Raw genomic sequence first — 12,804 nt, forward strand, 5'->3', positions numbered from 1 at the left:
AAAGAATATATGTACCCCCATGTTTGTAGCAGCACTATTTACAATAGCTAAGATCTTGAAACAGCCCAAGTGTCCATCAGTAGACAAATGGATAAAAAAGTCGTGGTACATATACACAATGGAGTGCTATGCAGCTGTAAGAAAGAAAGATCTCTTATCCTTTGAGAATACACGAAGGGACCTGGAAAGTATTATCTTGAGCAAAACATGCCAAACAGAGAAAGACAAGTATCATATGATCTCACTTATTTGTGGAATATAATGAACATAACAGTCTGAGGAATGGGGTAGTCCCCGAGACATGGAAGTGGGGTACAGACTGACAATCCCCAGAAGAGGGGGTGATTGGGGAGAGATAAACCACAGAACTTCTATGCATGTATGCATGAACAATGGATATGGACAACAAAGCTGGGGACAGGGAAGGGAGGGAGGGGGAGGGGGAGGGGGGAATCAGTGGGGGAAAAAGGAGAAACATCTGTAACAAAAATAAATTAATTAATTAAAAATAAATAAATAAATAAATAAATAAAGTAAAAAAATGGCAAAGGTTAAAGACAAAGAGAAAATTTTCAAAGCAGCAAGAGAGAGAAAGTCAGTTACTTAAAAGATTGCTTCCATAAGGCTTGTCAGCTGATTTCTCAACAGAAACACCACAGGCCAGAAGAGAATGGCATGAACTATTCAAGACTACTCTATTGATCAAAGCTATTATTTAAAACCTAAGGTGAAATAAAGAGCTTCTCAGACAAAATAAGGCTAAATGAGTATATTTCCACCAAGCTAGCACTGCAAGAAATTTTAAAGGGACTGCTGTAAGAAGAAAGATATAGAGAGGAATATAGACATAAAGGATACAATGACAAATAAGTACCTATCAATAATAACCTTAATGTAAATGTATTAAATACTCCAATCTATAGACATAGGGTAGCTGAATGGATAAGAAAACATGACCTATACATATGCTGTCAACAAGAGACCCATCACAGAACAAGAGACTCACGCAATCTGAAAGTGAAGGGATGGAACAAAATATTGGATGCAAATGGAAACAAAACAAAACAAAACAAAAGAGCTGGGGTAACAATACTTACATCTGACAAAATAAAATTCAAAACAAATGGCATAAAAAGAGATGGAGAAGGTTAGTACATAATACTAAAAGAATCAATCCAACAAGAGAATATAGCCCTGGTAAACATATATCCACCCAATATAGTAGCACCTAAATATATTTTTTAAAAATTCTTGATGGACTTTAAGAAAGAGATTGACAGCAATACAGTCATAGTAGGGGATTTAACATCCCACTGACATCAAAGTTTAGATCTTTCAAAAAAAAACTCAACAGGAAAACAGTGACCTAAATGACACACTAGGTCAAATGGATTTAATTGACATTTACAGAACATTTCATCCCAAAGTATCAGAATATACATTCTTCTCAGTGCACATGGAATATTCTCAAAGATGGACCACATGTTAAGACACAGAATAAGTCTTAACAAATTCAAGAAGATTGAAATCATATCAAGTATCTTCTTGGATCACAATGATATGAATCTAGAAATCAATGACAATAAAAACAAACATGCAAACACATGGAGGTAAAATAGTATGTTATTAAACAATAAATGGGTTACTAATGACCTCAAGGAAGACATAAAAATCATCTTGAAACAAATGAAAATGAACACATAACAACCCAAAATCGATGGGACACAGCAAAAGCAGTCATGAGAGGGAAGTTCATGGCATTATAGGCCTACCTAAAATAGCAAGAAAAATCTCAAATAAATAATATAATCCTACACCTAAAAGAAGTAGAAAAAGAACAAGAAAATTCCAGATTAAGTAAAAAGGGAGAAAATAATAAAGATCAGAGCAGAGATAAATGACATAGAGACTAAAAAAAGTACAAAAGATCAATGAATCCAAGAGCTGGTTCTCTGAAAAATAAACATGAATGATGAACCTTTAGCCAGACTTATTGAGAAACAAAGAGAGAAGGCCCAAATAAATAAACTCAGAAATGACAGTGGTGAAGTAACAACTGACATCACAGAAATACAAAGGTTTTAAGAAAATACTATGAACAACCACATGCCAACAAATTGGATAAACTGGGTGAAATAGAAACATTTCTAGAAACATACAATCTACCAAAACTCAATCAGGGTGGATCAGAAAAGATGACTAGACTGATAACAACGAATGAAACTGAAGCAGTAATACAAAAATTCTCAGCAAACAAAAGTCATGGATCAGATGGTTTCACAGGCAAAATTTACAAAACATTCAAAGAAGAACTAAGACTTATGCTCCTCACATATTCCAAAATATTCAAGAGGAGGGGAGATTTTCAAGCTCTTTTTACAAGGTCAGCATTATCTTAATTCCAAAACCAGATAAAAACATTTCACAGAGAGAAAACTATGGGCCAATATCCCTGATGAACACAGATGCTAAAATCCTCAACAAAATATTAGTAAATCATATCCTGCAGTACATTAAAAACATCATACATCATGACCAAGGATTTATTCTGGGGATGAGAGATTGGTACAATATTCACAAATCAATAAATGTGATATATCACATAAACAAAGTGAAAGATAAAAATCACATGATCATATCCATTGACACACAAAAAAGCATTTGATAATATCCAACACGTGTTTATGATAAAAAAAAAAAAAAAACAACTCTCAGCAAAGTGGGAATAGAGGGATAATACCTCAACATAATAAAAGTCATATATGCAAAACCTGCAGCCAACATTATATGCAATGGGCAAAAACTTAAAGCATTTCCTTTAAGATCAGGAACAAGACAGTGATGTCTGCTTTCACTATTCTTATTCAACAGAGAGCTAGAAGTCCTAGCCACTGAAATTAGAAAAGAAGGAAAAATAAATTGCATCCAAATTGGAAAGGAGGAAATAAAACTGTCATTTGCAGATGACATTATATTGTACATTGAAAACCCTAAAAACTCCAACAAAAATAGATTTAATAAATTAATTTGGCAAAGTAACAAGATACAAAATTAATATCCAGAAATTGATGGCATTTTTATACACCAAGAAGGAGCACTCAGAAAGAGAAACTAAGGAAACATTCCTATTTACTATTTCAATAACAACAACAACAACAACAAAAATTGCACCTAGGAATAAATCTAACCAAGGAGGTAAATGACCTGTACTCAAAAAACTATAGGACATTGATAAAAGATATAGAGGAAGTGGAATTATATACTGTGTTCATGGATTGGAAGAATTAACATTATTAAAATGTTTATATTACCCAAAGCAATCTATAGATTCAACACAATTCCTATTAAAACACCAATGGCATATTTACAGATCTAGAACAAATATTTCAAAAATTTATATGCAACTGAAAAGACTCCGATTACCCTCAGAAATCTTTAGAAGGAAGAACAAAGTTGGAGGGATCACAATACCATATATAAAACTGTGCTATAAAGCCACTGTAATCAAAACAGCCTGGTACTGGCGCAAGAATAGGCACATAGATCAATGGAACAAAACAGGGAGCCCAGAAATCAACTCATGCCTTTATGGTCAATTAATATTTGACAAAGGATGCAGGAACATACAATGGAGTATAAACAATCTCTTCAGTAAAAGGTGTTGGGGAAATTGGACAAGTACATGTAAAAAGAAAAACAGACCACCAGCTTACACCTTAAAATGGATAAAAAACTTAAATATAAGTCACAAAACCATAAAAATCCTAGAAGAAAACATAGGCAATAAAATTTCAGACATCCCTTGTAACAATATTTTTGCTCATATATATTCTAGGGCAATAAAAATAAAGGAAAAAAGTAATAGGTGGAACTACATCACACTTAAAAGCTCAACAACAAGAAGAAAAATCTTTTTTAAATAGGCAAATGACCTGAATAGACAATTTAATAAAGAGGACATACAGATGGTCAGTAGACTTATGATCAGAGAGATGCAAATTAAAACTACAATGAGTTATCACCTCACACCTGCCACAATAGCTATCATCAATAAATCAACAAAGAACAGGTGCTGGTGAGGATGTGTAATAAAGGGAACCCTAGTGCACTGTTAGTGGGAATGCAGACTGGTGCAGCCATGTGGAAAAACTTAAAAATGGAACTGTCTTTTGACCCAGTGATCCCACCTCTGGGAATATATTTAAAAAATCTGAAAATACCAATCAGAAATAATATATGCACCCTTATTTACAATTGCCAAGATTTGGAAAGAGCCAAAGTTCCCATCAGTAGTTGAATGGATATAAAGACTGTGGTACATTTACACAATGGAATACTACACAGCTGTGAAAAAAAGAGCTCTTCTTTTTTGCAACAGTGTAGATGGACTTAGAGATTATTATGCATAAGCCAGTCAGAGAAAGACAAATGCAGTATTATCTCACTTCTATGTGGAATCTAATGAGCAAAATGAACTGATGAACAAAATAGAACCAGAGGCACGTAGCATTGGAAAAGACTGAGGGATGTCAGGGAGGAGGATTGCGTGAGAGACTAGATAAAAGAAGGTTAAGAGATTAGCCAAAGAACATATATTCATAGCTCATGGTAACAGTCAACAATGTGGTGAAGGCCAGGGAGGAGGAGGCAGGGGCTAGGAGTCGGTGGGCAAAGGGGAAAAAATGGGGGACATCTGTAATAGTGTCAATAATAAAAATAAATTTTAAAAAAGAAGCTAGAAAAATCCCAAACAATCTAAATTTACACCTTAAGAAACTAGAAAAACAGGAACAAACAAAATCTAAAGTGAATCAAATAAAATAAATAATAAAGATCAGAGAAGAAATAAATGAAATAGAAAAACAATAGAAAAGATTCATGAAACTAAGAAGTGTTCTTAGAAAGGATAAATAACATTGACAAGCCTCTAGCTGCTAGCAAGACTCATCAAGGAAAGAAGAGAGAACACAAATGAAGCCAGACATGAAAGAGGAGAGATCATTATTGACACAACAGAAATACAAAAAATCATTAAAGAGCACTATGAACAATTACATGTCAACAAATCAGTAAATCCAGAAGAAATGCATAAATTTCTAGACACATGAAACCTTCTAAGAGTAAAGCAGGAAGAAATAGAATCTGAACAGACCAATTACTAGCAATGACTTTGAAGCAGTAATAAAAAACTCCAAACAAGCAAAAGCCTAGGACCAGAAAGTTTCTACAGGTAAATTATATGAAACATTTAAAGAATTAATAACTACCCTTTTTTGGGGGGGGAGTACGTCCCCCTAGCAGGAACCGAACCCAGGACACTCCAGTCTGCAAGCCGACACTCCAACCACTGAGCCAAACCAGTGAGGGCAATAATGACTCTTCTTAAACTATTCCTAAATATGTTGAAAAATACTTGTGTCCCTAAAATGAACCCCACTTGATGGTAATGTATTATCTTTTTAATGTATTGTATTCAATTTGCTAGGATTTTGTTTAGGATTTTTGCACATGTATTCATCAGTGATAATGGACTATAGTTTTCTTTTTCCATGTTATCCTTGCCAGGTTTTAGTACCAGGGTTATGTTGACTTCATAAAACATGTTGGGAAATATTGCCTCTTCTTCACTTTTTTGAAAGAGTTTGAGACAGGTAAGTGTTAAATCATCTTTGAATGTTTCATACAATTCAGAGCTAAAATATCTGGTCCTGGACTTCTATTTTTTGAGAGGTTTTAGATGGTTGCTTCAATTCCCTAACTGTTCATTGGTCTATTTAGATTTTCTAGTTCTTTATGATTCGGTGTAGGAAGGTTATATATTTCTAGGAGCTAATCTGTTTCTTCTAGATTACTGAATTAGGAGGCATATAGCCTTTCACAGTATTCTTCTGTGATAGTTTGTATTTCTATGGAGTCTGTGGTCATTTCTCTTTCATTCCTCTTTTTTTTTTTTTTGCTTTTTTAAAATTAATTTATTTTTGTTACAGATGTTTCTCCCTTTTCCCCCCCATTGACACCCTCTACCCCATGTCCCTCATCCCGTCCCCAGCTTTGTTGTTCGTGTGCATTGGTTTTGCGTACATACATATAAGTTCTGTGGTTTATCCCTTTGCCCCCTACCCCTCCTCCTCTGAGGCTTGTCAGTCTGTACCCTACTTTCACGTCTCTGGGTCTACCCTGTTCCTCAAACTGTTATGTTTAATATATTCCACAAATGAATGGATCATGTGATATTTGTCATTCTTTGCTTGGCTTATTCCAGTTAGAATAATAATCTCCAGGTTCCTCCATGTTGTCTCAAAAAATAAGAGATCTTTCTTTCTTACAGTTGTATAGTACTCCATTGTGTATATGTACCACCGCTTTTTTATCCATTCATCTACTGATGGACACTTGGGCTGTTTCCAGATCTTAGCTATTGTAAATAGTGCTGCTACAAACATGAGGGTACATATATTCTTTCTGATTGGTGTTTCAGGCTTTTTAGGGTATATCCCTAGAAGTGGGATCACTGGGTCAAATGGCAATTCAATTGTTAATTTTTTGAGTTGACACCATATTGTTTTCCATACTGGATGCACCAGTCTGCATTCACACCAGCAGTGTACTAGAGTCCCCTTTTCTCCACACCCTTGCCAGGACTTGTTTGATGATTTGTTGATGGCGGACATTCTGACAGGTGTGAGGTGATAACTCATTGTTGTTTTAAATTGCATATCTCTGATGATTAGTGATGTTCAATATTTCTTCATATGTCTCATGATCATTTGTATGTCCTGTTTCGAGAGGTGTCTATTTAGCTCCTCTGCCCATTTTTTTTTAATTGGGTTTTTTGTCTTCCTTTTGTTGAGTTGTATGAGTACTCTATGTATTTTGGAAATTAACCCCTTATCTGATGTATTATTGACAATTATGCTCTCACATACAGTGGGTTGCCTTTCCATTTTGGTGGTTGTTTCTTTTGCTGTGCAGAAACTTTTGAGTTTGATGTAGTCCCATGTGTTCATTTTTTCCCTTGGTTTCTGTTGCCTTAGCTGATGTATCAGTTAAAACTCTGCTGTGTATGATGTCTGAAATGTTTCTGCCTACATTTTCTTCTAGGATTTTTATGGATTCAAGAGTAACATTTTAGTCTTTTATTCATTTTGAGTTTATTCTTGTGTACGGTGTAAGTTGATGGTCTAGTTTCATTTCATTTTTTTTTTTTTTTGCATGTAGATGTCCAATTTTCCCAGCACCATTTATTAAAGAGGCTGTCTTTGCTCCATTGTGTGCTCTTGTCACCTTTGTCAAATATTAATTGAGCAAAATGTCTTGAGTCCATTTTGGGGTTCTCTGTTGTGTTCCACTGATCTATATTTCTGTTCTTGTGCCAGTACTAGGCTGTTTTGATTATAGTAGCTTTGTAGTATAACCTGATATCCGGTATTGTGATGCCACCAACTTTGTTCTTTTTCAAGATTGCTGTGGCTATTTGGGGTCTTTTTGAACATTGGAAGTATTTGTTCTAGCTATGTGAAATATGTCATTGGTATTTTGATGGGGATTTCATTGAATCTATAGATTGCTTTGAGTAATATGGTCATTTTAACAATGTTAGTTCTTCCAATCCATGAACAAGATATGTGCTTCCATTTTTTATATCTTGCTCTATTGCTTTGTTCAATGACCTGTAGTTTTCTGCAAATAGGTCCTTTATTTCTTTGGTTAAGTTTATTCCTAGGTATCTTAATTTTCTTGCTGTGATGGTAAATGGAATTTTTTTTTAGTTTCTCTTTCTGTGACTTCATCATTGGTGTATAAGAATGCCATCAATTTCTTGACATTAATTTTGTATCCCACAATGTTGCTAAATTCATTTATTAAGTCTAGTAGATTTCTGATAAAGTCTTTAGGGTTTTCTATGTATAATATCATGTCATCTGCAAATAATGACAATTTCACTTCTTCTTTTCAATTTGGATACCTTTTATTCTTTCTTCATGTCTGATTGCTCTGGCTAAGACTTTCAGTACTATGTTAAATAAGAGTGACAAAAGTGGGCTTTCCTGTCTTGTTTCTGTTTTTAAGGAAAATGATTTTAGTTTTTGCCCATTCAGTATGATGTTGGCCGCAGGTCTTTCATATATGGCCTTTATTATGTTGATATATGATCCCTCTATTCCCACATTGCTGAGAGTTTTGATGAGAAATGGGTGCTGGATTTTGTCAAATGCTTTTTTAGCGTCTATTGATATGATCATGTGGTTTTTATTCTTTATTTTGTTTATGTGGTGTATCACATTTACTGAATGGTAAATATTGTACAGCCTTGTATCCCTGGGATGAATCCCACTTGGTCATGGTGAATAATTTTTTTGATGTATTGCTGGAACTGATTTGCTAGTATTTTGTTCAGAATTTTGAAATCTACATTCATCAGGGATATTGGCCTGCAGTTCTCTTTTTTTGTAGTGTCCTTTTCTGGTTTTGAAATTAAAATTATGCTGGCCTCATAAAACAAGTTTGGAAGTCGTCCTTCTTACTGAATTTTTTGAAATAGTTTGAGGAGAATGGGTATAAGTTCTTCTTTGAATGTCTGGTAAAATTCCCCCATGAAGCTGTCAGGGCCTGAGCTTTTGTTTGCTGGGAGAGTCTTGATTACATCTTCAATTTCTTTTGTTGTTATGGTTTGTTCAAGTTTTCTATCTCTTCCCAGTCTAGATTTGGGGGACTATGTGTTTTTAGAAATTTGTCCATTTTGCTTAGATTGTCAAATTTGTTGCCATATAATTGTTCATAATATTTGTTAACAATCTGTTGTATTACTGGTGTCAGTTATTATTTCTCCTCTTTCATTTATGATTTTGTGTATTTGGGTTCTCTCTCTTTTTTTCTTGGTGAGTCTAGCTAAGGGTCCATCAATCTTCTATATCTTTTCAAAGAACTAGTTCTTTGTTTCATTGATTCTTGAAATTGTTTTTTTTTTTTTTTTTTGGTCTCCATGTCATTTATTTCTGATCTGATCTTTACTATTTGCTTTCTTGTACTTGCTCTGGGGTTTTCTTTTAGTTTGCTTTCTAATTCTTTAAGTTGTGAGGTTAGATAGTCTAGTAGAATTTTTTTTTTTTTGCTTTTCGAAGTAGGCCTGCAGTGCTATAAACTTCCCTCTCAGAAGTGCTTTCACTGCATCCCATAGATTTTGTGTTGTGTGTTCATTTTCATTGGTTTCCAAGAAGTTTTTAATTTCTTCCTTGATCTCCATAGTAACCCATTTAGTGATCAATAACATGCTATTTAGCCTTCATGTGTACAAATGTCTTTGCATTTTCTTGATGCAGTTGATTTCTAGTTGCATGCCATTGTGATCTGATATGATTGAACTTGTAGAGACTTAGTTTGTGCCCTAACATGTGGTCTATCTTGAGAAGAATATGAATTCTGTAGTTTTGGGGTGTAATTCTGTGTAGATATCTATTAAATCCATTTTATCTAGCGGTTCATTTAGAGTCTGTGTTTTCTTGTTAATTGTTTGTCTAGAAGATCTATCCAGTGATGTTAGTGGGGTACTGAAGTCCTCTGCTATGATTGTATTGCTGTCAATTTCTCCTTTGAAGTCCTCCAAAAGATTTTTAATATATGTTGGTGCTCCTATATTGGGTGTATACATGTTTACCAAGGTTACATCTTCCTGTTGGATACATCCTTTCAATATTATGTAGTGGTGTTTTTTGTCTCTAGTTATGGCCTTCATTTTGAAATCTACTTTATCAGATATGAGTATTGCTACACCAGGTTTTTTTTTTGCTTTCTGTTTGCTTGGAAGATTTTTTTTTCCCATCCCTTCACTTTCAACCTATGTGAGTCTTTTTTTATGAGGTGGGTCTCTTGTAAACAACATATATGTGAATCATGCTTTCTTATCCATTCAGCTACTCTGTGTCTTTTTATAGAAGCCTTCGAACCATTCACATTTAAGGTGATAATTGATATGTAATTTTTTATTGCCATTTTTGTTTAGTGTGGTTCTATTTTTCTTCCTATTTCTTCTACTAATTACAACAGTTCTTTTAGCATATCTTGCAGTACTGGTTTGTTGTTAATATATTCCCTTAGCCTTTTTTGTCTAGAAAGCTCTTTATTCGACCTTGTATTTTGAATGATAGCTTAGCTGGATAGAGTAGTCTTAGATTCAGATCATTGTTTTTCCTGACCTCGATTACTTCATGCCACTCTTTTCTGGTCTGTAGTGTTTCTGTTGAGAAGTCAGCTGAAAGCTTTATAGGGTTTTCCTTGTAGGTAACCTGTTGCTTATCTCTGCCTGCCTTCAGGATTCTCTCTTTGTCTTTAATTTTTGGCATTTTGATTACTATGTGTCTTGGTGTGGGCCTGTTTGTGTTCTTCTTACCTGGGGTACTCTGTGCTTCTTGAACTTGAGTGTGTTCTTCCTTCATCAATTTAGGAAAGTTTTCTGTCACAATTTCTTCAAATATATTCTCTAACCCTTGCCCATTTTCTTCCTCTTCAGGGACTCCTATGATGCAAATGTTATTATGTTTCCATTTGTTCTACGGTTCTCTTAAGCTATCTTCCTGTTTTTTAATTGTTTCTTCCTTTTGGTTTTCTGATTGGTTGATTTTCTTCTACCCTGTCTTCTAGTTCACTGATCCGGTCCTCAGCTTCCTCTACTCTGCTCTTTAGTCTTTCCAATGTCATTTCTGCTATGTCATTCTTCATTTCTACTTGGTGGTTTTCAATATTTCTATATCTTTACTGATGGTGCTGATGACGTTACTCATGCTGTTGAGCTTCCTCGAGATCATGGCTCTGAACTGTACTTCTGATAATTTGCCTAACTGCATTTCATTCATCTTATCTTTGATAGAGTTCTCTTGTTCTATCATTTGGATTTCTTTCTTTGTTTCACCATTTTGGCTATCTCAGTGGGTTTTGGAGCCTGCCAAATTTTCTCTGTGGGTGTTGGTGTTCTGCTGTTTATTCCTCCCTCTACTGGGTATGGATGAGCCTGGGTGGGCCTACGTGAAACACCCCTGTCAAGTCTTTCTTTCCTGGGTAAATTTGAAAGCCTAGGAAAGGTTCAGTTATCCCTAGTTTTTCCTGGTTGCTAGTAGTCTCAGTTACTCAGTGCCTTGGAATGTAGCCCTGGTGTTCTGCATAAGAGTATTTCCAGAAGGTGGGATAGATGCTGGTTGTTAATGAGTCTCAATTTTTATTTCTTTGCCTCACCTGAATCTTGGGGTGGGGGGTGGCTGCTGCTTTTCCCCACAGCTCTGGGAAGGAGCACACTGGCCACCATACTTTTTGGCTGAAACTCAGCAAAAACTCTGATTGCCCCCCAAATCCTGGGTGTCCTCACAGAGTTCCAGCCCAGTCTGCCCTCTCTCTGCAGTAGCCCCCAGGTGAGTGGTTGTGGCTTTTTTAGTGCTCTGTCCTGGATCTCTGGGCTGTGGAGTAAACTTGGTCTTTATTCCCCAAGCTTGCTGCTCACAGCTAAGACTGCTGCTGTCTGTGGGCTCCCAGCCTGCCATCCTCCCATGCCTCCACAGATCCTTCCAGTGTCCCTGGTTATATGGTCTTGTCCTGCTGCTTTTCTGTTGCTTATTTTTGAAGATTTGTCTTAATTTTAGTTGTAATTCCCGTTCGGTCCTGGAAGATCCTCTGCATAGCTTCTATTCACTCCGCCTCTCTTATCACATCCTCTAAGCCTATCTTGTGCATAGCTGGTTTTCACAGGCCTTCCTGGTGCCCCTGCACCCTGCATGTTCCTCAGGGAACTGGATAGCGCAGTGCCTTTGGGGACCTGGCTCTATACCTATGTTATGGGCTCCTGGCTCGCACAGGCCTCTTTGATGCTTCAACACCCCGCAGGTCCCACAGGTAACTGGATTGCACAGTCTTTGCTGGGTAGGACTGGCCTCTCTGGTGTTTCAGCACCCCACAGGTCCCAGACATAACTACATCTCACAGTCTATGCTGTGTGGAACAGGCCTCTCTGGTGCTTCAGCACCCAGCAGGTCCCAAGGGTAACTGAATGGCACAGTTCTTGCTGGGTCACACCGTCCTCTTTGGTGCCCCTACATCCTGCAGTTTCCGCAGGCACACAGCTGGATTGCAGCACTCTCTCTGGGGCTCCAGATTCCCACTGTACTTGTGAGATACTGGACCACACAAGCCTCTGTGGAGCCCCAGGTCCTGCTGCTGGTGGCTGGGGAGTGCTGCAGCCCCATGTGGCTCAACTCCTGCTTAGCTTTTGTGGTAGATTTCGGGAATGGGTATCAGCTGGTGGTCTGTTCTTTTGTTGCCTTGGGATAGATATCTGCCCCCAGCCTGTGTTGCTTGGGGTATATCTTGACCCTGATAGGGCTGCTACTATGGGGAATGGTGCTGGGCTCCTGGCTGTCAGAGGCTTCTATGACCAACACCTTGGGAGCTTCACTACTGTACATAGGTCTGTATTGACACAGAGTGTTCACCCGTCCCATGGTGCCAGGTCTCCTAGTGGGCTAGGGTTGCAAGGCCCTAGCTGCTCCCACTGTCTCCTGCCAGGGAAAACCCGGGATCTTCCAAATTGGTGAGACCTCCCTGAAGTGCAGGGATAAGCACCCTGAAGGGCTGCTTACAGAGGTAGCTGGCTGCTCTCGTCCACAGCACCCGAACTTTCTGCTCCGAAGCTCTGCACTGCTCGGGTTTGGTTGTCCACCTTCACGTCCACTCACACTCTCTCACACACTCGCTCACTCTGTCACACACTCACCTTCCCTCTGGTCCTGACCACTGCCATCTTCCAGGAAAGTTTTCTGCACT

This window comes from Molossus molossus, unplaced genomic scaffold (genome assembly GCF_014108415.1).
Source record: "Molossus molossus isolate mMolMol1 unplaced genomic scaffold, mMolMol1.p scaffold_m16_p_2, whole genome shotgun sequence".
NCBI lineage: Eukaryota > Metazoa > Chordata > Mammalia > Chiroptera > Molossidae > Molossus > Molossus molossus.